Genomic DNA, 26,710 nt, shown 5'->3' with positions numbered 1-26,710 from the left:
TTTATAGTTCAGGCTAGTCTCTGTTTATCAGAAAGAGAATGTAATATATTATGACCAAGTATCAAATGAAATAAAAGGAGCTTGTGCTTGATATAAATAATAAGCACTGAAGACCTATGTGTTTGCTTTCCTTCATTCGCTGTGGTGGAAGCAAGGGTTAATTTTTTCCGTATGTTTCACTTGTGAAACTCTGTGAAATTGGAGACTGAACAGCCTAAAACAGGGTGTTCAAGTGGCGTCAAAGGCGAGCGCTCACGTAACCGCGCAGCACTGCCACTGCGGCCAAAGCCGTACAGCCACAGCAGTGAGGGCTGCCCACGAGGCCTAACCTTTCAATGAGAAGGTCTCACTTCAGAAGTTGTGCTCTTCTGGACAAAGAATTTTTTTCTTTTTCTGCTGGCTCCAGATGTTTTTGGATCCGTTTTGAACATTCTCTTTTATAGTCTTTTAAATAAAAAAAAAAAAACACAAAACAGATTTTAAAATAAAACTTCTTACTGGATGCTGGAGGTGCCTAATATATAGTTTGTACACATCATGTGAAAGTGATGCAACATATATTGTGCTATTAATAGAAGGAGTCTGGCTTAAATACTCATGTTGTAACTTGGCTCTTTGCTTTTAGGTTTATTTTAGTTAGTTATAAATTTGAACTTTTTCATATCTGTAAAAGTGAGCTTCTGTATCACCAACTACATCAAGTTTCTGTCTGGTTGCCAAAATGTAACACATAAAAGGTATGTTTACATCTTACACCCAGGTCAGGTCCTGGGGTGCGAACCCTAGCTCATCTCCCCTGCAAACGGCTAAGTCTCTAAACCTGGTCTTCAATACCCTGTACCCCACATGCAAACTTTATCTGACTGCACGTGTGACAACTTGTCACTGCCTTCCTGCACATGGCTTCCCCTTCCGCCCGTGCAAGTGGGGTGTCCTCATCTCCCTGCCTTGCGAATGTGTAAGTCCAGGTGCCTTCTCTTACAGCCTCCAAAACTTTTGATAAATGACTTTTGATCAGACCCATTTCCAGTTAGGTGATCTCCTACTTAGCTATCATTCTCTCCTCTGAAAGTTTAGATTATAAAACCAGGGTAGCCCAGAACCTGAGCTATCCCTCTGCCAAAAATTTCCCCATTTGAACGGATGAATGAATTTTAACACGGTGCTGTATTTGCACTCAATATGAAAGCAAAAAACTATAGCAAAGATAACCAACTCCATCATTCAAAATGGAGATTTCATTCTCATCCATAATAACAACAAAGATCATAATCAAATATTGATTTTATTTTGTAATGGAAAGGAAAATGACCTAAAGCAAAAATACATCTTTGTCAAATTTGGTGTCCTCCTATCTAATTCCTTTCCCAACTACATATAAGCACATTAGCATTAACAGAGTAAGCCTGGTGTCAGAAACCATAAATTCAATCATATACAATGGAATTCACAAACTTAAGATGTTTAAAAGTCATAAATCTTATCTGTCGAACCTGGCCTTCTAGACAGCGGAGAGAAACGAGCACAGCTAGTGGGCTGATTCCCCAGTTCATGTCAGGGCTGAAAACGTTCAGGACGAATTGCTCACTGAAGATGCCGGTTGCTCTCCAGTAACTGTAAAGAAGCGCCAGGACCTTGGATGTGAATGGCTACTGACTGGACATCGAACCCGCGGTGGGCAATGCACGGGCCCTGCGCACAGCCTCCCCCCGCCAGAGGTTCGGCTGCCAGGGCTCCGGGCAGCACAGCGGCTGCCCCTTCCCTCCGGGCATGCAGGCAGAGGCTTGCAGAGAGCACGGCAGTGGCGGGGGGCCAGGGTCAGGGCCGACCCCTGCCCTGGGAGCTGCTCTCAGCTGAGGCTCTAGCGTTTGGCCCCAACCGAGCTCCAGCTCCAGCTGCCTTGCAGCCCTGCCGGTGGCCAGCTGCGGACCCGCCCGGCAGGCTGAATCTCTGCTCAACGTGGCCCTGCACTGTCACTATGGACCCACCTGGCAATGCCGGCGACGCGTCTGACCCCGATTACCCTCCCTGGGCCTGATCTGGACCTGACCTGCGGGCCGACCGCCCAGCCCAGCCTCAGCCCATCCCCATAGCCCTGCCCGGCCATCGTAGGACTGTGTCTGACCCAGTTTCCCTCAATGGGCCTCATCCAGACCCGACCTGCAAGCAATTGCCCAGCCCAGCTTTGGCCTGTCCCTGTCCCCCCATCAGCGGTGCCTGATGCCTGGGGCTGGGGCCGCTGGGCTGGGCCCTGCTCTGCCCTGCCGCCCAGGGAGCCCCCCAGCTATGGATGGGCTCCCCGTCCCTTAGGGCTGCTCCATGACAGGTGAGAGGAATTCTCCCATATGATCTTAGTAATAAAATTAGAAAAGGTGGTGACAGACAGTCAACCCTAAGAAAATAATGACAATTAAAATACATATGAGAAAAAAATGATTACTAATTCCATTCCTCTACATATATGGGTGAATCGAAATTCTACTGGAGAAATATCTGCCTTTGTTACTATATTCTCAGTTACAGGAAGAAAAGTATCTGGTTCATTAATACTGAAAATAGCAAGGATACCACTGCTCAAATGTTAACCAGAAATCTCTCATAGTATCTCTGCATTTTCAGTAGGACGCTAGACATCCGAGTTCTGCATCAGACAAATAGAACTAGTAAATACATGGATAAAACAGGTATCAGAGAAATGGGTAAACAAAGCTTTTGTGGAGAAAAAAACGTGCCTCATATCTGAGTTTTTGCTCAGTAAGGATATAACACACAAACAATAGAGCATACATGCATCCTCAAAATGCTTTTTTGAGATCCTTCACCAAATCTTAAAGAACCTAATAATGCTAAAAAGTATACAACTCTTGCTTTTCACGTTGGAGGAAACTGTTCTTCAAGGGTGAAAACAAACACAGGGTGATTTTCTTTCAAACAGAGTTGCTCCTACTAGTTTTCACAACTTAGAATCCTTAATGGTCGTATGATGGACAATATCCACTTGCAATGATGAATGAGTTTAGGATCAAGATAATAATTCTGTCTTGTACTGAACTCCTGATCACTGTCTCTTTTTTTTTTCTGGAATCCCACGTGTCCTGAAATTTTTCTGAACTCTCAGGCTGACAGTAAAAGCAGAATTTTCTTCAAACACCTAAGAGAAGTTCTTACTCAATTCCATCAAGCAGTCACAGTTAACATATACTGCCATTTTCATCTGATTTGTCTCTGTTTAGAAACTTGCACGTGAAAGCCTCGTACATGGCACACTTCCATTACCATCTGTTCCAATGTCTCCAGAGCACAGCCAGCGAGGAGCTCTGACAGCTGAAGCTGGAACATAAGGAGTGTTTACAGCACAAGAGTTCTTACGTGAAAATAGGCCTTGGAAAGAAGGTAAGATGGTTTGGACTGTCCTTTCACCTTAACTTTGGTATCTCCTACTGTTTTTGTTGAGTAAATTGATGGCTAATGTTTAAAATTCAGAAAAAAGAAAGTAAATCTTCCAAGTTTCTCTAAGGAAACACACACATTTTCGAGTTTCCCCTCAAAGTGGGGAAAAAAATTCAAACAGGGAAGTAGAACTAGTATGAATAATGTTTGAACATGTAGTCTCAAACTATTTTGGCACAGGAAAACAGTTCCAGAACATCTGTACTATACAGTATAGAGGTCTCTCCCCCTATCTGCTTATGGACTTTCAGCAGAGGAAAGTGATTGGACCATACCTCTGGACTATCATCTTGCTCTTCAGCCTTTGGAATCAGTTCACGGTACTTACTTCTGCACACAGAAGTAGAATAATCTAGGTCAGAAGGGATCTCTGGAGGTCACGTAATCCAACCCCTTGCTCAAAGCAGGGCCATCTAAAAAAGTTAGTTTCTTTTGGTAGTTATCAGTGACAAAAACAACATATGCAGCACATGCGGTTCATATACTGAACTTGTGAGCTCAGTCCTGCTCTCATAGAAGAGAGTTAGCGGTTGAAAGCTACATATGATACTTAATAAATAAAAATTCTTCCTTACAGAGAGTGTCCGGCACAGCCTGCTTGGTACCTCACTGAAGACTATGTTCTTTCTTGAACAATCATTCTGGAATGTTCCTTTAAATGTTGATTTTAAGAATATACTTTAATGTGAGAGATAATAATTTTATTTGCTTTTTCAAAGCTTCTTCCATGGTATTTACGGGCTATGACAAAGCATTGTATAGACTCTCCTAGATAGTAAAAGGATTTTTTAAAGGAAGTTACTTTTTATTCTACAGAGAGATATTCTTTTTTAGTTCAATTGTTATATATGTTGATTTCACAGCCTGTAATCACACAGGATGATGCCCTTACAAAGATATACAACAATATTATTTTGTGCTCATTTCAAACTTTTTAGCCTCATTCTCTTAAGTGTTTTACAACGGTAAGCAAGTGTCTTTTATTCTTCTCACATAAAGGAAAGGTAACCATCCTAAATTCATATATTCAGTCTATCAGTTGTATCTTCAGTCCCTAAAATACATTGCCTCTTCCTGTACATGTAGACAAAGATGCCAGAGCGATTCCCAGGACTGTGTGGGTTCTGCCGTAGGAGGGGGTGTGGGCAGGGCCCCTCCGGCCATGGGGACAGCTGCTTTGGAACCTGACTCCCCTAGACTCCCTATACTTCAGTTGTGGTGGAAAGGGTGAAGTAGGGTGGAGAAGGCAGGTAGTAAGGAAAGACAGCCAGCAAATACGCAGCCAGTGCAGCCATAACGCGACAGATTTGGGACCTCCATTAGCAACTGACGGCTTAGAGCAAGTATTCTCCACAAAACTATTGTGCCTAACTCTCATAGCTGCACTCCAAACAGAATACAGGATCTGTGCTAACATGAAACAGGCATGGAACCAGACTCACAGGACTGCTGTGTATATGAACCACCTACGTATGTGATCACGACTCTTTGGCCATGCATACTGGGAACATAGGACCAGCGAAAAAATTGTCAGTACTTACAAGCTTCTGGAACAGTTCCATTTTTTAATCATTTCTAAGCTCCAAGTAAGCAAGAAAGGGCAAATGAACAGTTCTGACAACATACTGACTGACAACGTGTTAACATTTTTAAAGCACTTCTAGGGTGCTTTCCAAATAGGTTTTGGAAGGTGAAAGAAATGAACAGAATGCAGCTTCTGCAGCCAGGAGCATTGCTTGGTAGCAGTTTAAGTGATTCTTGTAAAGTACTGAACATTCTTTCATTTGCAGAAACTCAAACAATCCGCCTCCGAAGAGACAGCTCCAGGATGTTGCGACAGGAAGGAAATGTACTATGTAGATGCTGGAGCATCCCTGGGAACTGAGAGATGCTGTGCCTGAAGAAAACTGCTTAGAAAATGCTAAGTAATCTGCATGTCTAAAGAGTATGGTTGATAATCCCCTGAAACACACAAAGCTGATAAAGTTGAAATTGCAACAAGACATATGTTTGTTACCCTGTGTCCATCACAAAAGTCATCTCACACGTCATCTGGCTTTTATGGCTGCTTTACATCACCTACACATCAATGACAGAACAGCATGGGTATGCCAGAAATCTGATTCAAGAATGACAAATGGGTTAAGTTTGGAGTAATGATCAGTTAAATAGGAACAATCAGCCCCAGACAGTTCATTCCTGCAGCATGCCAGGAGCCTTAATTCAAAGCCTCAGAGCTTCCAGATACCTTATCAGGCACCCACAGTAGCACGATCTTTCAGGAAATTCAGTCATGTATTCAATCAGAAGAACAACAAGCAAGCAGGCTTTTCTGAGACAGCAAGCATTAAATCAGTCCTCTATGTGTCACAGCAGCGGTTTTGTCACTCAGAGGCTCACAATAGGGAAAAACTGTGAACTTTCATATAGTACTTATATACCAATCTACAGTCATAATGATCAATCACTTCCTGCAGTAGTGGGGAGCCACCTGTGTATATCAGTTATCGATATTAAAAGTTGTCTTTTTGACATAACACGCATGCTACACTGAGTTGCTTCAACATCACTGCAAATTTATGCCAAAGTGTTCAAATGTGTCATGAAAATTTGTCACCTGAAATTGGACGTGCTCAGCTTTCCTAACAATTTGGACCACTTATAGTATGAATTTAGGTGGCCCAACTCTAAATGCATTCACTGGAAATATGTAACGTATTATCCCACACAGCCATATTAGTGTGAAAACATTGTATTTATTGAGGGCTTTCTGCTGTGACATATTTGAATTTCAAATTCAGACCAAACAAAGCAAAAATTACTGTGTTTAAAATAGTTCATAGGAGTATTTAATATAGTGCAGTTTCTGTACCACTGAAGACATCCAGCTCTAACCTGAAAATTGTCACAAAACATGGAAGAATAGGAATGCTTTTCACAGCATCCTCACCTACTTTGTATACAAATGAACGAGATCTCTCTGTTTGGTATCCAAAAGTCCATCATAGGCATATTTCTACTGTATGAGTACTTGTGATTTATATTCCTGTTTCTTTTATTTTTTAATTATTTTATAAGCATTCATGTCTTGATGAGCTTTTTCAACAAACAAAGTAATAGTGGCTTGCTAATTCATTGTGGATTTCCTTTTTTAGTACCAGTCAGGGGACATTATTCCCTATATAACTGTGATTTCTATTTAGAACTTGTTACGTGTCTATGTAAGAAATCCTAGGTAATCTGGCATAGAATACCCACTGTGCTGGAAATAGCACAGGGAAGGGACCAACGCTCATATAGGTAATTAGGGGAGTAACTTCTCTCAGGGGCTATTCAAGTTACTTCCAAAACTGGAGCAAGAAGGAATGAAGAACTAGACTGTGACTCTGTTTCACGAGCATTTGCTTGATCTTCCCAGGACCAGTCCTCTCTACATTCAAAGCAAGGAACAAAATAAAATATAATCTAGGTCACCTGCAGTTCATACAAATAAATCTAAGGAAAGGGCTGTTTGCAAATACTGTGATGTAAATAAGGCTCAAATTTACTGGAGGGCAGGAAGAATAAGAGCCTCTTGTTAGCACCAGGTCAGCAGTGCTCCCCTGACCACAGGAAGAGCTCCAACTCCCACTGCTGCGGGGCCTCTCCTGTGGGGGCTGCACCCAGCCTTCCTCCTGACCAGGGCAACGCTGCAACTCAGAAGGGGGAAAAGAGAGAGCACCACTTGGCTCACAGACTTTGCCAGAATTGCAGTCTATTCCTGACCCTTAGAACCACAAAATAAGCAGCTAGTATTAACAACAATTTGCTGTAAAATACTGTTTTTCATTTGATGTTGGGGTACTCTGTGGCTTGCTTTCAGTAAAATGAAAGGTCAAATTTTTGGCTGACTTGTCCTGTCATACAGTTCCAAAAAAGCACATGGAGTAGCTCTCCCTTCACTGAAAAAAAAAAATACTTTATACGTACAACAAATTATTAATAGGCTTTTCTTTCTATCATTATTCCCATTTATAAGCACTTAAAATTATATGAAGTGTAGAATGATAGATATTTCTTCAGGATTATTGTTCTGGGCAGGTAAGAACAGGATCTTTTGACATTCTGAACTTTATTTTTTGTATCGTTTCAAAATCTAGGCTTTGTGACCTGCTGAAAGTCACACCGATAAGCCAGGCACTGGAATTCCACCCCAGTGACTGAATCACAAGGCATGTGTTCCTCCCGCCTTTACAGGTGGTAACTTCAGCCGCAAAACTGGAAGGCAAAGAAAAATGGTGACTTTCATTCGGAAACTAAATTACATGGCTATGACTGCAGTCTTGCAAACCCTAGAATGTTACCATTTTTACTGTCTCTAATGAAAATTCTGTGTTTCTTGTAAGTGTTGGACTATAAATGTTTAAAGCTGTATTGAACAATGGTGTCCAATGAAAAGGAAGGTTTTCCACTCTAGGCATCAGCCAAAGCTTGCAATTTTCCCTAAGAAGTTTTTCTATTGATAGCACTTACAAGAACTTTCCTGCCATTGATGGTTTTAACAATATTGGTTCTATTATTAGAATAACAAAGACAACCATTTTTGCTCTTTCAAGTTTTGCAACCACAGATTTATTTTCTCTGTTCAACTGCCAGTAACTGTTCATTTAAACTGCTCTCATCTTCAGAAATCTGACTGCCTTTTCCTGAGTGGAGAAGTTAGGGAAAACTCTACATGCAAACTCACTGAAATCACTTACTTGCTAAAAAGTTTTCATACTGTATACACATTCATATGTATTCAAAATTGCTTAGCTTACCTCACTCCCTCAAGAACATTACAGCGCGTACTGAGGACTAAGCTCTTTTCTACTGCATTTTGTAGCGCTATCCACACATTTGAAGATAACAGTTGACCCAAACTCTCATAAACATCTAAGCAGTAAGTTACTAATCAACTAAAGAAATGGGAAAAAGAGTCATTTTCATAAAGGCTTTAATGCTTTTAAGTCATTGCATGGATATATACATTGTTCTAACAGAAACAATACAACCTTCTTACCTTTTCCAAACAAAAAATAATGGTGGTCATATTGGAATCTCTGTTCTGGAAAGGGGTAACGGATACTCCAAACAGGGCCTGCAGTCTACACCTCCCTATGCCAGGGTTCAGCTTAGCTTGGCATGGCAGCCCTAATTAGCATTTCACTTTGTCTACATTTTCTCACTCATTATGCCTAATCTTCTTTCTTGCTGAAGAAGTAAACGTTCTGGAATCACTTGGGAATCAGAATTCAATATGTTAAATAGTAATATTAAGAGCCAAGTAAAGCAAGTAAGAAAATTGTGAAAATATTTTCCCATCCTTTACAACTACTTATTTAACTATCCATTAAAGAATACGAGAAAATGGTAGAAGAGTAATGTGATACCTGAGAGTGACACGTAATGTTACATACAAGGGATTTTGGTGTGCTAGACTGTGCATTGGATTGTGCGGCAACTTCAGGATGTTTACGGAGTCACCTGTGCTGTACGGAAACTCAGGTCACACTACACTGATCAATTACAATTCAGATGCTTAATGAAGCAGATAATCGGTCACCTCTACAATAGGTAACTGAGAATACAATTGACAACGTAATACACTGGTGGAACAGTTTGCCAGCACAGAACAGGCAAAGTGAGACTCTGATCCATATTTAGTCCTGTTAAATTACAGAACAGCACCAAAAAATGCCAGGTTGTCACAGTGGAAAACTGAAAAAAAAGAAAGCCTACCTTGTTAGAAAACAATTTCAGAGTCAGGGGGATGGCATATATCTAAAAAAATATATAAAATAATACAATGAACTCAGTACAATTTGAAACTTTGGGAACTACTACAGCTTCCTCAAGAGGCTGTGCATATCTCCAATTGGAAACCATCATCACAGAGAGCTGGAGCGTCCCATGAGACAGCCCTGCAGTCATGTGAAGCACTCCAGACAGAGAGAGGCTGCAAAGGCATTCACTCAGCTTTGTCACAATTCCAGCAAGGAGGTAGATCAGAGACATTTTTACAGCCAGCTTGCCTGAGGATGTCTTAAATAGCAAGCAAGCACAATAGGCAAAGGGAAATCACTTTAGACAACCAAAACTAATGAAAGAACTTATCACTGGCCAACAAGAATGATCAGTTCTCAGGTCTCAGAGGAGAACCACATATCCGTGAGACTCTCCATCAGAAAGCAATCAGGCGACTGAGCCGACTGTTTATAAGCCTTTGAAATTCTTGCATTAGTACAGATTTCAAACATTATTAATGTTATATTGTCTATGCTAGAAAAATGAGGGAACTGTATCTTCAAAAGGCTCTCACAAAAGCCTTTGGTTCCAGTGCTCTGCACATCGCGTACCGGTAACCACAAGGAAGGTTTAACCAAAGGTTAAATGCAGACCTCTTCCAGATTTGGCTGATTACTAAACAGACTAGATGCATAAGGCAAACCTATTACCAGCTCCATGTATGACTCTGTTTCCCCTTTTATTCTCTACCTGTTGTCAACGTAGAGTGGAAGTAAAAGGGAATGCTGGTATGTTTTTATTAACACTACTAAGCACCGGTCTTCATATTGGCCCCAGAGAGTAATATAATACAAATAAATAAAAACAGCAACATAAAATTAATCAGAAGACAATAGTAGAGATATTTCAAATTAATTTACAAAATGTATACATACCAATTCCATTGATATTAATAGAATATTAATAGAATTATCTGACATGCTGTAAAGATCTCAGTGATAGTAATAACAGCACTTCTAGTGCATTTAATTCAAATATATGTAAGCGCTTTACAAATAATAGTCCTACACTGCATCTGTAAAATAGGTATTACTGTATCTACTTACAAATAGGTAAATAAGAATTATGTGAGAGCAAAACAGAAGTGGAATCAGAAACAGAAACTTTTGAGTTTTGACTGCCAGTCCCCTGCAAAAGCTATGAAGAATATGGAAACCTGTCAGTTTAGAAAGTGTCTGTTCAGGTCATTCTATATTATATCAATTATTTATATTTTTACAATTTTTCATATTTTCTAATTTTTGAAAAGTACTGATCTTTTACATACTGTGCTTGACTCTGAATATTAATAATCCTTTTGCTTTGTCTTTTGAACGAAACATGGAAAAAGAGAGACCTATAATAATAATCTACTATATAGACAATAGGTAGTAATTTCTATGTTGGGGACAGCCACACTCTTAAACAGCCAAAAAAACATTTTTGGTCCAGTTTCTTTAGCCATTAGTACAAGTGCAGAGAGAAGATGGAAGAAGTAGTCTTAGTGTGGAGGCCTACATTTGTTTAACGTTTAGTCTGTGAGCAAAATACGTACATGTATGGTACGGTAATACACAGTTACAAAGACTTTGTAATAAGCAGGATTGATATTTATTACTTTTTTCATTACTTTTCTTATGTAAATCCTCACTTGAATTTTTTTAAATTTCCTTATTTATACAAGATATGATTGTTGCAGCTGATGGGCTAAAATAAATGATCAAAATACCATTAACACCATGCCCATAACATCCCATTATTGAAAAAAACAACTATGCGATGAAAATTATTCCCCATTCCAGGATCATCTAATCAGCTATTTTCACAAGTCCCCATTTTTGACAGTAAAATGTTATTGATGATTTTACCACCTCCATCACTTTTTTTCAGCATCCCCAAAACTTAAAAAAAAAGCTTTGGTAAACAGACACGATAAAATAAATACAATCAGGGGCATCATGCAACTGGTAAAACTAGGACACAAACAGCTTTTCAACTGCAGTGAGTTCTGCGCTATCCTGATGGTGCGGGGAGTCAATCCTACCAGCAAGTCTAATATAATGGCTGAAAGGCAGATATAATAAGGGCCTGTAATCAGCACAGTTTGCAGATCTTTAGGCTACAAGAATGCCCAGTCAGAGCATTAACTTCAGAGCATTTCAAGTTCATCTTGGATATCTACAACCTTCCAAAACAGCAAATTCCAATCATGCTATCAGAATGAGTCATTAATCCTCCCATCTACTGTGACAGCTCAGTCACATCTTCAGCTTACACAGAATGAAGTTGAAGTTGTCATTCATTTTATCTCTAAGATGAATAAAACTTTTCAGCTATTTAGCTACCTGAAAACGTTATACAATACAAGGCTCAGTTTGACATACACTGTATCAAAATCAGTGGTTCTACTCATGTGGGTGAGGGTAAGGGAAACAGGCACTCTATGCAAGCATTTCTTTCAAAACACATTTCTGCATCTGAGCTGTAGCTAACTATGCAAAATTACTTTGGTGACTACACTCTAGTAGCCATCAAAAGTCTGGCACTCTTTTTCCAGAATCTTCAAGGTCTGAAATAGCAAAAGGTCTGAAGGAGAAGGGCCACTGAACAGACAGATGGCACTTCCTTGCAGTATGTCCACCTCAGGGAACATTTGGCAGGAAATTATTTTCAGACCCCGATCATTTCTGAGATTTCTTTCTCTCCCTCTTTTCATCTTTAGAAAACATTTCACAGAATCACAGAATTAAAGCATGGTTGGGGCTGGAAGGCACCCCTGGAGACTGTCAGGTCCAACCCCCCTGCTCAAACAGGGTCAACCACAACAGGTTGCCCAGGACCCTGTCCAGATGGGTTTTGACTGTCTCCAAGGATGGAGACTCCACAACCCCTCTGGACAACCTGCTCCAGTGCTCAGTCACCCTCACAATGAAGAACTGTTTCCTTATGTTCAAGTAGAATTTCCTGTGTTTAAGTTTGTGCCCTTGCCTCTCCTCCTGTCCCTGGGCACCATTTGTAAAAGGCAAGCAGAGAAAGGGAGAGGTCACATTCCAGAACAGCCAAAAGACCAGTGGTTAGGGCATTACCCCAGGAGGGTAATAAGTCCCTGCTCTGCTTCAGTTTGATAGATACCTGCTATGTGATCCCAACCCCCTGACCCTTCTGGAAAGCATCTGTACTGCTGTATTGGAACTAAGTAAGAGAGATCAAATGATCATGTGCTTTAATTAGGAAAACAGCTACAACTGGATGAACTTCTAGTAGGAGTCCAAGGTCCTATTATGACCCACTTTTACTGATCATTTGAAACGCAATTTAATGCAATCAGATCTTTATTAAGATACTTTTCAGATGACATAGACTGATGGGCTGTGTCTTGATTTCTAAGTTTATGCACGGCACAGCATCCTGGGATCTTGATTTCAGCTGAAGCCTCTAGACATTACTGGTATACAACAGTAGTAAGTAGTGTAAGGTATATAGAACCTTGATTGTTTAGCTCTTCACAAGATCAAGACCATCAAATATTTTTTGAAGAAATACTTAATTTTACCTCTTTATAGCAGTCACATATAAGTTTATGCTAAAATATCAATTTTACTTCCCAAGAAAGATTCTGTATAGAAATGGCGGTCAAAGTCTCTGAAGACTCTGGTTGCTTAAACACATGCAGATTAATCTATAGAAAATTTTTAATGGCTGTTTATAAGAACAACAATAATAAAAAATTCAGTACAGACCATCCCTGTGTATGTTTAACTTTGAAAAGCTTTTTAAAAATTTGTCCACAATGTATTGTCAAACAAATAAATGGAAACAGTGGAACGTTGTGTCTCCACCCATTTTTCACATTTCAGTTACTGTCTAAATTAAGGGCATTTAACTGTAGCCAATACACAAAATCCATTTCATTAGCTCTGTGAACCAGCAGCAAAACCTATGATCATTTCAGGTACTTTATATGAAGAATATAAATTGATTTTGGAAGAAAATGTCTCAGGAATAACAAATAGATTTAAAAGTCTAAGTGAAGCAACAGCTGTTGCAAAAGAGCTTTCATGCTAACTTGTTTCACAGAGGAAAATGTTAACCTAGTGCTTTAAAAAATCCGGTAAAATTTGAGCAGAGCTATGATATGGAACATGACATGTTTTCTTGTTTTCCTCCTAAATCAGCTGCTGAAATGTCTGGAACAACACAATTTTATGAAGATGATGGGGAAGGGAACCATTTCCCCCCTATTCCAGTTCATCTGTGACACAAAATGTGGAAGCTGTTTCTCTTTCAGATAAAAAAGCCAAAACTAACCAATCAAAAACATTTTGCTGGTTTCAGGCAACACTCAAGTTTTCCACTGCTGTTTTTTCTTCCCAGCGGTGCTAAGCCAGCCGGCCTCAGAGTCGCTAGCCGAACCATCCTCTGTTCTTCAGCATGATTGCTGACACAGTCCATGGAAATGCCAGAGGGCATTTACTTCATGCCAGCACTAAACCAAAAGCATCAACCTGAAGTAAAGTTTTTCAGATAAGACTGTAGTAATAGCAGTGTGTGTACAGTCAGGAGAATAAAACCTTGTTGCAGCTCACTATGAACATTTTTCAGCTCAAGAATCTTGCTCCTTTCCTCCCCCCAAAAAAGCGTTCAATGAGCCTGCATATTCTGCTACTGGATCTCACAATACAGGTTGGACTATTTTCAGATCTAGAATTAAGAGACCCTGATTATCCTTCATTAGATCTTTCTAGACCCCATTTATACCCACTATTCAATCCTCATACATATTACACCGGAAAATTCTTTGACCATATGGGAATACAATAACTTAGGAAAAGATTAAAATAAAAAGCCTTTAGAGGAATGGCAAAAAGAAACATTTCTATGATCTTTTTGAATACGTGAAATTGCAGTTTGGTACATTCTACAAAGCTTATTGTAGCATTTTTATACATCTTAATTTGATATTTTGGTATTTCGATTTTTATTTTTAATATAGGGTTTTTTTTTTGCAAAATATACTCTTTCCATTTACTTCTTAATTCATCTTACTTCTTCCCCTGTATCTTTTTTCTTTCATTCTCTCATTCCAAACTCTCTGAACATTTATATCCTCTCTGCTAACGTGTGATAATCCCTCTCCACTGCATTCTTTCTCCTAGTCATTCTCCTCATTTTTTTTTTTCCTGACATAACTGCCAATTCCTTAACCCATCTCTCTGTGCTGCATGACAAGTTTTCTACTTCTTCTTTGGCAGGTATGTTGACAGGCACATTACTGAAATGAAGTGCTGAACAGTTGCTGTATCATGAACCTGTGCTTGAGATCTTTAGATTCTGAGAATCTGAGCTAGGCAGGCACACCACAAAAGCTTGCGATGGGAAACCAGAAAATAATGACCCCGCTCAAGAGACCCTTTTTCTCTTTCCTGTGTTGAGTATCTTGGAGATCAGGAGAGGCTGAGGTCCATTCTCTTTGGTAGGTTATTTACTCCTTATTTTCCCATTTAAGGAATATATAAAGAACACTGCTTGCTTTGTTGGAAACTCCTGCCAGGATTTATCTGTCTATCTTTGGTCCATTATAACCAAGCACATCCACATCACAGAGCTAACATATGTCAGGATGTCTTATTGCCCAAGTTCCACAGGGGATAAAAAAGTCTCAGAAGAAAGCAAATGCATTTCAAATCTGTTTAAAATATGAACAGCACTGACACCCCAAGTCCACTCAATCCCACACTGTACTGTTTCGCAGAGATCTCCTGAAGCACCCACTGCCCTCCCCACTGTGAAGCTTGGGTAAGCACCCCTTGCCTCAGCTGCTTCCCAGTTAGATCAATCACAGACCACACGTGGCTCCGCTTTGGAATTGTCCTGTCCAGCTAAGCCATCATTTGGCCCTTCCGGCAGAAGCATCAGTGGCCATTCCTCTTTTATGCAGGACAACTGGACAGCTGGCTCTTCTCTGGCTAGTAACCAGTGCTGCGCAATGCCCTGCCTTGTGACTAAAGTGAACTCTGGCAAAGGGTAGCCATGCAGGGGAGCACACTGGCCCTCAGGTTCCTCCTTAGCACCATCAGCAATTTTCTCCTTAACGGCCTCCTACAGGCTGAGACTTAGACACATCTTGACAACAGATATTGCAAACTACAAGGTCAGGGAGTAACGTGGTGTCTGTGTTTGCAGAAATCGCAATGAATAAAAGCCTCTCAGCCTTTCATTAGTGTTTACTGTGCCTGACTCCTCTTAAAGCCACACAATACATTTTTACTCAGTGAAAATGCTGTCCTCTTCTTTTTTTCTTCCCTCCCCCCTCCCCAAATGGCCATTTAGCAGGGTGTACTAGAAAAGCAATATATTATAAAGGGGTTGAATTTATACTACATGAACTCACAGCAACTTCTGTGTAATGTGCTGCTCTCATGCCAAAAACAGGCTACATTTCCTTGTGCTCCTTTCTGAATATCAACTGATTTTTAAGTAGCTCACCACCTTACAGTTTGGGCCAGTTCACTCCTTTATTAAATAACTTACTAAATAATTAGCTAAAATAGATTTTATTAACATAATAGCACTTGTTTAAGTCCTGCAGCAGAGAAAGGAATTAAGAAATGTAACGGATTGGTTTCTTCCCAAACTTTCTTGCATCCTTGGGTGGTGAAGCATGGTCACTGTGGGGTATATCTAAATTTCCATTCTCATTCAGACTGGAGTGCTCTCTGGACACCTCTCTGTCATTCCCCCTCCCCATGCTTTGATTTACATCAAAGAGCAATCTCAATGGCACACAACCTAGATTTCTTTTGAGCTGAACTAAATAAGAAGATATGTTCCAGGAGCATAGTCTAATGTGCTCTTGCTGCTACTGGGCATTCAGTCCACGGGATCAGCCTTGAGATAAACTCCTAATGCATACAGCGTAGAAATGAGGTCCTCAGCACCAATTGTTTCAGTCTCCCAACCTGCTCTTATTTCGAGATTGTGATGGTATTGTGATGGTACTTGCTAAGATAGAAAGGAACAAAATGCATTCTTCCTTTCCAAAACTAGTGTTTGCAGAATATTTTCACTAGCTCTCTTTACTAGCTTGATTCATTTTGACCGAAGAGAATTAGAAAGTGATCACTTGAAGTTCAGCTGGCCAAGAAATGGTAAAATGCTCAGAAACAGTTAGGGACAGTAACTTCTTCAGCCAGCACAGCTGAACATAGAAAACAACATGTATCTGTGACCTGAAAAAGGAGGCCTTGAAAAGGGAGTTTCCTTTCTCCTAATATGGATTAGGTCTGACACCTCTTGGCTTAACACGTTTAATTTATTTTAAACAAACACTGTTGAAAACTCATTCTTTCACAGTCAAATATAGCAAACAGCTTTCCTGGGAACATTGATTAGGATGTATCAGCTAAGCTTACCTACAACTTCAAAACAGTGCTGTGTACGGTTACATACTTATCATTATCTTTAAAACTAAAACTAGGGTTTGCAAATTATTTTAAATTTGATTATCATGATCTGAGTCAACACCTCTGGGGTTTAAAAAAAACAGAAGGCAAATATGTCTTCTATGTGGGGGCAGGGTGTCCTTCACTGAAATATCCATGTAGCTGAAGAGCAGATACAAAGTTCCTGATTCCAAAACACAGAGCTCAGCTAACAGAGTACATACTTTGTCTGCATTTTGGAAGCGGAGTCCCTTACTTTTGAAACAATTAGCAAGTGTGGACTTTTTAAAGAAGGTTTTACGAATTCATTTAGTTTCAGGGAATTGAGAGCAGCAGAAACCAATAGGCAATGACTGAATGTTTTAAACTTTATTTTCATAAGTACCATTTTTTGTCTCTGCTAATCTGGAGCTGCAACAGTATATTACAAAGTTTATGGATATAAGACCCTAGATTTCTGTATTTTAAGAGAAAAACATGTTATTTAATGGCTAGCATATACAGAAAGCCACAAGCTCAGTTTAGACCAAAAGCCCTATATACCTGATCATTAATGCATCAGCAAGGGAGCATACACCGTGCAACCACATTAACACCGGGGCGAAAGAACTATTTGCATATCATATTCACAAACTGAAAATGTGAGCAGATGACTACTGATTCACACTGTGTTTTTCCTGCTTGTCAGTTTCTGGCAGTTATGAACCGTAACTTGAAAAAGTGCTAAAAATAAAACAGATTCAGAACCTGGCTCTAAATTCTCTTTTTTTTCCTCCTGTTTTGCCTTTGATACTCTGCTTGGTACTGGTAATAATAAAACTAGCATGATTCATAAAACCATTGCATTATTTTAAAATAACATTAAGAAATATATGTTACCTATATTATGAAAAAGGGGTTAGTCATAGCATCTAGAATTTGTTCCTGCACATCGTTTTTACGCTTAAGTGATGTATAGATATACATACAGGATGTATATATGCACAAGCAATCATTGCATTTAGGGCAATTTTTTTCAAAATATATGATTTAATATATACTTCCAAAGAAGAAATTAGATATTGTTTATATACCTTGGAGTTGGAAACAGCCTACACTCTTGTTAACTTTTTTTTTTTTAATGCCACACTGAACATAGTATATGGTGAGCAAACCATACAAAAAGCAGTTTCAGATGGTCTTAGGGACACTGACCTTTTTCCTCTTTGCAGAGCTTGTTAGCATGGTCAGATTTCAGTTACTGAAATTATACTGCCTTTTCTGTCCAAACCTGCTATTACTTCCATTCAAGTCTGCAGATAGGTGGACCTCATTTGATACTCATAAAGTCAATGGAAGGAATTCAGCAGTTGCTTCTTTCTGGACACAAACAAAACTTTAATCTGTGTAACACATACAGAAGTAGACACTATTTTTGTGTGCTCAGGCATGCATACATCAGCAAATCATTTTAGAGAGAAAAGGTTTTGATTTATTTGCAGCTCAAAAATTAAAAAACGGAAGACCTTTGGCGGTGCCAGAAGGCATCTTATTCTAAGAATGAGGCAGCTTAGTCCTAGCGCTGATTATGAGATAATTCAAACAGAAAAATATTAGGTGAATGAAGATTTCGAAAACTCTCAAATGTGTCCACCCCCAGTATCATCTCAACGTAAAGCCAAAGTATCTCAGGATCTTCAAAAATAATTGCTATGGGAGTAGAGAAAACTGCAGTACATCTGGAACAGAGCAGTTTCTTGTTTCTTGGGAAAGCAATGAAAATAAATTCCTGGCCAATGCGCAGGTGGAAAAACAAGCAGATGCAAAACTCAAGGTAAGACTGGCATGTTGCGAGTCAGGACTATTTTCTCATGTCTTATCAAGTCAGTATAAGGAAGTACAAAATTACAAAGACTTAAAGCTTTATATGGAATGTGATCCTTGGGAAGACTCACTTCCTCATTCACATGATTAATAAGTAGAGCTGGCCAAAACGTTCCTGAAAATTTGTCACCATTTTTCTCTTCTGACATAGGATTGGCTATACAAGGTAATATATACTGCAGATACATACCTTTTTATATTTAGTCATTCTCTGTACTTAAACTGCAGACCACCTCCTCTAAGACCGCCTGCTCTGCATGCACACCACTGGCCCCTTTGGTACCTCCTCTAGACAGCTCCATCCCGTCCACACTGGATACTAGATGAGGAATTTTAGGCAGAATACTAGGGCCTTTTTAAACTCACCCGGGCTCACCTGTATCGTGTATGCACTTTGATCATACAACATAGCTCTGTTTAAGCAGATGTTGTGTTTCAGCATTCACAGCAATCTCACTACAGTGGCTTGTTTTGAACTAGGCTTAGGAAGAATAAGGGGAAAGCAAGAGGTTCTAGGCAGGCCCCAAGCAGGGGAATGGCCACATGCATTGCCATCTGCCACGGATGTTGGCAGTTAACTCCTTTCTCACCTCAGTACAAGGATTGGCAATATCTTGACAAAGGCAATTAATCTATCTTTCACACCTTTCTTTACGTCCTTTCAAAACTTCTCCCCATTATAACTGTTTCCCCACCCCTTCCTCTCTCCATACAACAGACTCTTTCTGTTGCCACATAAAAAAAGGCTCTTGTGAATCTCAGTTGCCTTCCAGCACACTCTACTAGTCTGCCCATCTGCAGAGTCTTTAACACTTTCATTTGCCTAAGGCACAGGACTTCTGATCCCCAAATACCAATGCTGAGGTGACAACAGTGCCTCTGTGTGACTCATATCTTGTAGGGATGATTGTCTGCCTGGGTTACCCAGTCCTATGGCCTGTGAGAGCAGTTCCTGGAAGTCAGGAGGAAATCGAGGCATCTGCAGCTAGTGAGGGCAGTGAGGAAAGGTGAGCCTTACACGGATTTACTGTTGGAGCTAGCAGTTGAACTCTGGCTTCTCAGAGCCTGCAAGCTGCTGACCAGAGAGGATGAAGTCTTTTCCCAGGAACTCAGTAAAGGAGCTTGAGGGAGATCAGACATTTCTTGTGAAGGTTATACTGCTCCCTGCCGTACAGTTCTGTCCACTTGTTATCCTCCAGATGTCTGGCCTGGCTGAAGTCAATAAGCAAGAATCCTGTAGAATACAGGCATGCTCCACAACGCCTTGAACACCAGTGGAAAATGACAGTGTCTCTGGATCTCTGCTCATCTTCACCTTTGTAGCCATCAAGAGCAGAGCTAGCATTCAGGCCATATTCTGTATAACTCCTCTCTCCCCACAGTGTTTTGGTAGACGTGGACTCCTGCTGTTACATATGGGCAAAGCAACAGGTCAAGGCAATGATCTTCGCAGCAGCATTTTTACAAATGTATGAGACTGGCAGCTCACCATTTGCCAAGGTAGGAAAAAACAGTGTATCTGCCTTTACAGAAAAATTGGATCTTTGAATTAAAAAGAAAAAAGATCTCAGGTATTTCTTGGAGTAGGGAGCAATATGACTTGCATTATCTCCCTTTCTCCCTTCTTTTCCTTTGCCTTTCACGGATTTAGTGCAAATGGGCTTTGCTTCCTGCTTTGGCCACTAAGCTTGCCTCTTGGCAAATGCTCCTATAGAATCACATTGTCTTTCTAAGTCACATTCCATGGCACAGCATCCTCCATAAGGTCCTACTGAAAGCAATACGGCAGGTAGTCTATGATCAGAAGAAACATTTTGATCTACTAAGTCAGCGTCATGCTTCGGAAGAGCTACATCAAGCCACAGAACATCAAAGAAGCGCTAGAACTATCAGCTGTTGAAGTAAAATTTTCACCGAATTGGGCCAAGTTGATTTTTAGAATTGCAAATATGGCTTTAGAGTCTTGTTATGTGAGATGGCAGAACGTCAAATGGAATACAAACATGCTAGGAAAAATTAATTCAGACAAAACACACTGTTTGAAAAATACAATCACGGAAGCCAAAATCACTGGTAAAGAGTGCAAATTAATAAACAGGAAGGTCATTTTCCAAAAATGACAAATTATTATTAAAGTCTGCCTGAGGGAATTCTGAACTAATCTTATTGTTAAAGTGAATAAACACAAAGGAGATTAACGATGTTTCCTAAATATCATTAATTTTGAAGGCTGATTATCATTTTGAATAGGAAAAGGGGTTATCTTAAAGAGCTTTACCGGTTGTACACTGTCAGCTTCTGAGCGCAATTAGCACGTTATTGCTATTCTGTGTGTAAAAATCTTGTCAAAACACACTTTTAGTTCTTGAAAGAAGAATAAGAGGTAAATATAATGTCATATTGGAAGCAGTAGCCAGTTAAAATGAAATATCGGCTTGTAGTGAAATATTTTCTAAAATATCGCATTTAAGGCAATGTGGACATCTATACACCATTCTGTCCAAGACACTGTTCGTATAGCAATATTATTTAAAATTATATGTAGCTCAAATAGTCTAATTAACAAAAAGAAAATGGCCTAATTTTGTAGCTATTGAGCATTTCTCAAGACCTATCCAGTTAACCAAAAGCAGAAGATCATTTACAGAAATTGCCATAAATGCTGTTAAGATAGGGAGTTCAGAAATGACATAATACAAATATTAAATAACATCAACTAAATAGACTGCACGACAATCTGCATAGATGTTATTTCTATTTATGATGAACAATCAATTAACACAATAACGAACACACTGACTTGTTTCTATAAAATGCAGCTTACGGAAATGATGTTCTGCTTTAACTTCATTAGTCATAGCTGTCACAGAAGTTACAATTTTGTCATCTTCTTTCATTTTCAGATGCTTGTTTTGGAAATATATTCCAAAAAGCTTGACTGAGAAGCCTTAGTTCACATGGCTTTAAGCAACAAACTACATTGTATCAACCTGCATACACCATCAAATGGCATCTGCACCAACTAAAATCCAAGGCCAGATTTATTGGTATTTTGGTGCCTGTGTGTACAGAGGTTGAACAGAATTTCCAAAAGCTCTCTGGCACCACACTCGCAGTGATTCCCATATGAGATAAGCATCCCATTTCCCCTGGAAATCCCACTATAAAATCCTAAGAGTGGTAACTTGAGAACGTCAACCCCCTTAAAATCTGGTGTCTAGTCACTATTTTTGATTTTTCACCACAAGAACAGGACTCTCTAATTCAGTAATTCAAATAAAAGATCTCAGGTTGCCATACTGTAAACCCCATTCCAGCTCTAACCACTACATAATGATTTTGTCTCCCAGTTCTGCCTGTATCTGTACTGTTACTACTGGCCACTTCTGCAGTGCCTCCTAACATAAAGCACATAAAGGGGATGAAGACAGCTATTGGAAAGCAAAGATGTTCAGATTTTGAGATCTGCAATTATTACTGTGGATATTTTGCATGCTAATTTCAATTCATCAAAGTACACTTTGATGATGTACACAAAGTACACAAAAATATAAATTCATCACTTCTAATATAGTAAGAGATTCATATAAAAATTAAACGTCTTGTTCTAATCTTCACCACCTTTGTTCTGCCTAGCAACCACCATTAATTACTGTAAAGATGCTATAATTTTTGTAATGTAACACTAGGATTTATGACTGTTTAGCTCTATGTCTGAAATTCTGTTGTTATATTAATACTTCTTCTGCTTTAATTCTAGCAGAATTCTGCAGAAAGGAGGCAGATGCCATTAACAGTAGGCAACATGTACCTGTCACAGTAACAACGGAGTTGGAAGGGGTGGCAGGATCCCGAACAAAGATAACCAGATTGCCTCCAAGAACTCCTAAATTTAAACAGTTTACCACCTGAAGACTTTAAAACTACATAATTTTCTCATGCACACAAATATGGCTACTCCAGACAGGTCATACACATATTTAATGAAAGAAAAGCAGCAGAGCAGTGGGATCCTTGCCCTTCTCAGCACCTTTGTGCACTGTATCTCCCACATTCTCTTGACAAAATTCATCAGAGTACTGGCAGCTTGTACGGGAGCCAAGGAGTGACCACGTTTTTGCTTAGGGAATGATGGGATCCTGTTAGAGTTTACTGGTAAACTGCACAGCACAGCCTTGGTTTCCTGTAACCAGTAACCAGAGTTGAGGGCTGTATGGGCAGAATATATACTACATTTTCAGCACCTGCTGCTTTTGGAGACTCCTGATTGTGTTCTGACAAATAGATTGAGCCAATAATGTCTACCTTTTCCACAGCGCACTGTAAGTTGATGGGAATTCATTTTCCTCTCCACTAAAAGGTCAGAATGTCCACAGACATGTCTCTAGCACAAGTTGTATTTTAGAACCACAATTCAACTGTAATGTGTTCAGAGCTTTATCATTCACACTGCTGACAACCTTTACTGGAACCATGAAAATTCAAAGATAATGACTGAGAATCCAAGAACAAACAGGGTAAGGGAGAGATGGAGCTGCTCTGGGCCGGACTCAGTTACCATCGTTAGCTCACCTCCTGTAAAAAAGCTGCTGCTTCTGAAAGCAAGGGGAAAAGACTGCTTGCTTCTTGCAGGCACCTAGATCAACTATTTCATTTTAGAAAGCAGGCTAATAGGGCAGTCGGCCTGTTTGGGAAGGTGTTCCCAAGCAGGACTGCCATTTGCAGGTCTGCATTTTTTTTCTCATCACTATTAAGCTGGCTTTAACCCCAAGTGTTCCCAAACGCGCAACAGCAGCAACACTGAATTCACTGTCGATGTCTGTCACTTCCATTATTCCTTAACACTTGTCCTAAATGAACTGCCTTTGTAATAATAAAGAAATTACTTAATCTATATACATCAGGTAACCAGCAGCTATGAGTGAAGGATAGTGCCCTTCTCTCCAACAAATACTAATAATTAAGAACACAAACTTTGAGAAAGCAGATTTGTTTAAAGATAAAAGAAAATCCCCAGAATCTTTACCACAGCCCTTAATTTTATCTTAATAACTGAAATATTTGAAGAACTATGGAGAATTCCATCCATCTTTTGATCTTCATTCTGCTGTTGCTGCAGCAGAACAACTACAGCTGTGGAGTGAAACAAAATTCAAGAATATGCAAGACCTGACCCTTACTCTACACTCAGCAGAAATTTTACAAGTGATCTCAACACATGCAAGATGAAATCCATAGCGTTCAAGGACACACAAAATCTTTAGGTGAAGATGTGATAATTACCTCAACCTAGACACAACAACGGCTACAGGAATTAGAAAAGCACAAATGAAAATAATTCATTTCATAGCCTCAGAAGATACAATGAACTAAAGAGCAAAAGATTAATTTACTACGAACTGCACAACCACCAAAGACTTTTACTGCAAACTGTAAAAGCACCTATACAAGTAGCAGTGACTTTACAACTATTATAAAACTGATTTCATGCATACTGTTTCTCCAGTGCCACAGAGTGTAAAATGTAAAATTCACACATTGCTTTTTTGTTTAATTGTGAAAATGATAATTTTTAGTGATGGCAGATAGACAAAAGAGAAAGGCATTGAGGGACATTAGTCTGAATCTTTTTCTTTACTTGTCCTATTATTCATGCGACTATGCACTACAGGTTTTGGTCATATGCATTAAAAAAACACACAAGATACCACAGAAAACATTTTCATTCTTTTTCTTATCTTTTCATGCAATATGAATACACAAAGAGAAAATATATATGAGTATATGAGAATGTTTGGACTGTAGAGCTTTTAAAAGGAAGTATTTCATATAATTTAATTAATTGCAAATATACCTTAATTTTAATAGCACACCATGTTGTTGTGCCTCTGTAAGTCACTTATGTGAGTAAAAATGCATTCCAAGAGTATTTTAGAGAGTTAGACATTTTAGCAAATCATTTTAGAAGTCTCTTATCTCCTGTAAAGTTCAACTTCTTTTTTCATAAGCCTAGTACAATAAGCTTCAGGCTCTAAATTGGTGTTTGCACATTAAACTCACAGTAGCTTTATTTACAGAAAGCTCTGAACCTGCTATCTCAAGCCCATTCTGGTCCTGATCTCACTCTTACGAGGCCAGGAACTCAGCTTTCCAGAGATAGTTTGAGTCTAGTAAGCCAACCTAAGAAGTGTGACTTGCTGCAGGCAGATTAAGTATTTCAGATCAAGTATGATTTTGAAATAGAATCAGTACAATTTTATTGGCTATTTTAATCCAATGCTTAAAAAAAAAAAAAAAAGTATTTTCCCCAAAAGGCAAAGACACTGTCACGAAGAGCTGATTATTGTTCATGTACAAAACAGCAGCACTAGAATGCATTTAGAAAAAATGGATAAAAATCAGGCATGATTTTAGAACAGGAGGTAAAATATAGCCTTGCCAGTGTTATGATGTCATGCAAGGGAGGCAAAATTCTCCCACTGGAAAATACATGCTGCCAAAATGTATATATATGTATATCTGGTAAGCAGGGCATGACTCAAACAGGAGGGATGGAGTTTTACAAGCAAAGGAAAATCCCAAACGAGAAACTGAGACACGTTCTCACTAGAAGAACAAATTCCTGATTAGTCTTAAGGATCTTGGACTGCTAAAAGAATTTGAGATGTGGCTGGTTCAGACCTGAAACTAAAGAGCAAAAAGAAACGGAACTACCTTGTAGAGAAGTGTAAACGTACATATATGATCCCCAAAGTTACTACGATGTGGTATAAAAGAAATGCTGCATCCATATTACATTATAGAAGAATCACATAACTGCACCACAGATTGCTCCAAGTATGTAGCCTAACGGCATGTGCTTGTATATGCTAGCAGCTGGAAGGAGGGCAAGTAACATGTAACCATGACACACAGTTCAATATTTCTCTTTATGTACCTTTATCTTGACTTTTTGCTTCCTAAAATTTTGAGTAAAAATACAGGATCAGGGTTACGGTTAGGGTTTTTCCAGAGAATTTGAGAAGTGGAATTAAAATATTCAAATAAGTATATCGCACTTAAGATTAATTAACTTACATTTTCCCTTAATCAATGTTTGGGTAGAAAAGTCTGCTTTGTGTGTCATGGTAAGAAATTAAAACAAAACTCAGGTGTTTTTAAGCCCTAAATAGTTGTATTATCCAGATTAAAATAAGACCAATACTTCTACCAGTATCATGAAGCAAATCTCATCATACAAAATCATTATGGACTAGACACCTGATGATTAATTTTTCCTGATGATTAATCCTTCCAATTCTGTCTTTTTAAATTTCTATTTTTACATCATTAATTTCTTCATGCTTTAAAGGGTGATCTTTGAACAAGGAGATTAAAGCAAACGATTTGTTTAGCTATCTAGAGACGCTGGACTCATGAAGCATTTAGTATTGACAGCTCCAACACCTCCTGTTTACAGTTCATTGCATATACCTCTGAAATAAACAGTCTTAATGATGCATCAGCACAAAATGTTAACAGGGATGGTCACCAGGGATGGTCACCTCTGCTAGATAGCAAAAAATGGAATCTAAAAAGATTAAGGTATCTTTGTGTTATCTAAACACTAACTAAACACTAAACTAAAAAATACAGACAGTGAAGCCTTTACACTGATCTTTACTAAGTAAAACTGAAACAGAAAAATTAAATAATCACAACTAAATTATTTTCCTCTGTTTTCAAAGTGATAAATATTTTTAAAATATCTTCTAGAAAAAGATATAACAAATATTTTTGGCACTTCAGTCAGCGCAACCCACAAAACAGTAATCAACCAACAAATTAACTCTGATCTATACTGCTTCATTTCACCATGTATTTCTAAAAAAGGAGGTTCATTCAGAGGCAATGTAACATAATATAGGGGCAGCCAACTCAGTCTCAGAAGACTTGCATCTTACATTGCACTCTGGCATTTCTTTCCTAGAAATACAACCCTGTCTTGCTTCATTTTTTTTCCTCTGCACACTGGGAATGATACCACTATCTTCCTTTTTTCTTTTAAACATTCTGAAATCTACTGAGAAAAGCATTACATAAAAATCCAAGGCAATGTAGTAACTTGTGCTCGGTTATGCATATATGTGACACATAAATCTCTCTGTGCT

The sequence above is a fragment of the Apteryx mantelli genome, chromosome 9 (assembly GCF_036417845.1).
Source record: "Apteryx mantelli isolate bAptMan1 chromosome 9, bAptMan1.hap1, whole genome shotgun sequence".
NCBI lineage: Eukaryota > Metazoa > Chordata > Aves > Apterygiformes > Apterygidae > Apteryx > Apteryx mantelli.
Note: the sequence above shows the minus strand (reverse complement) of the source record.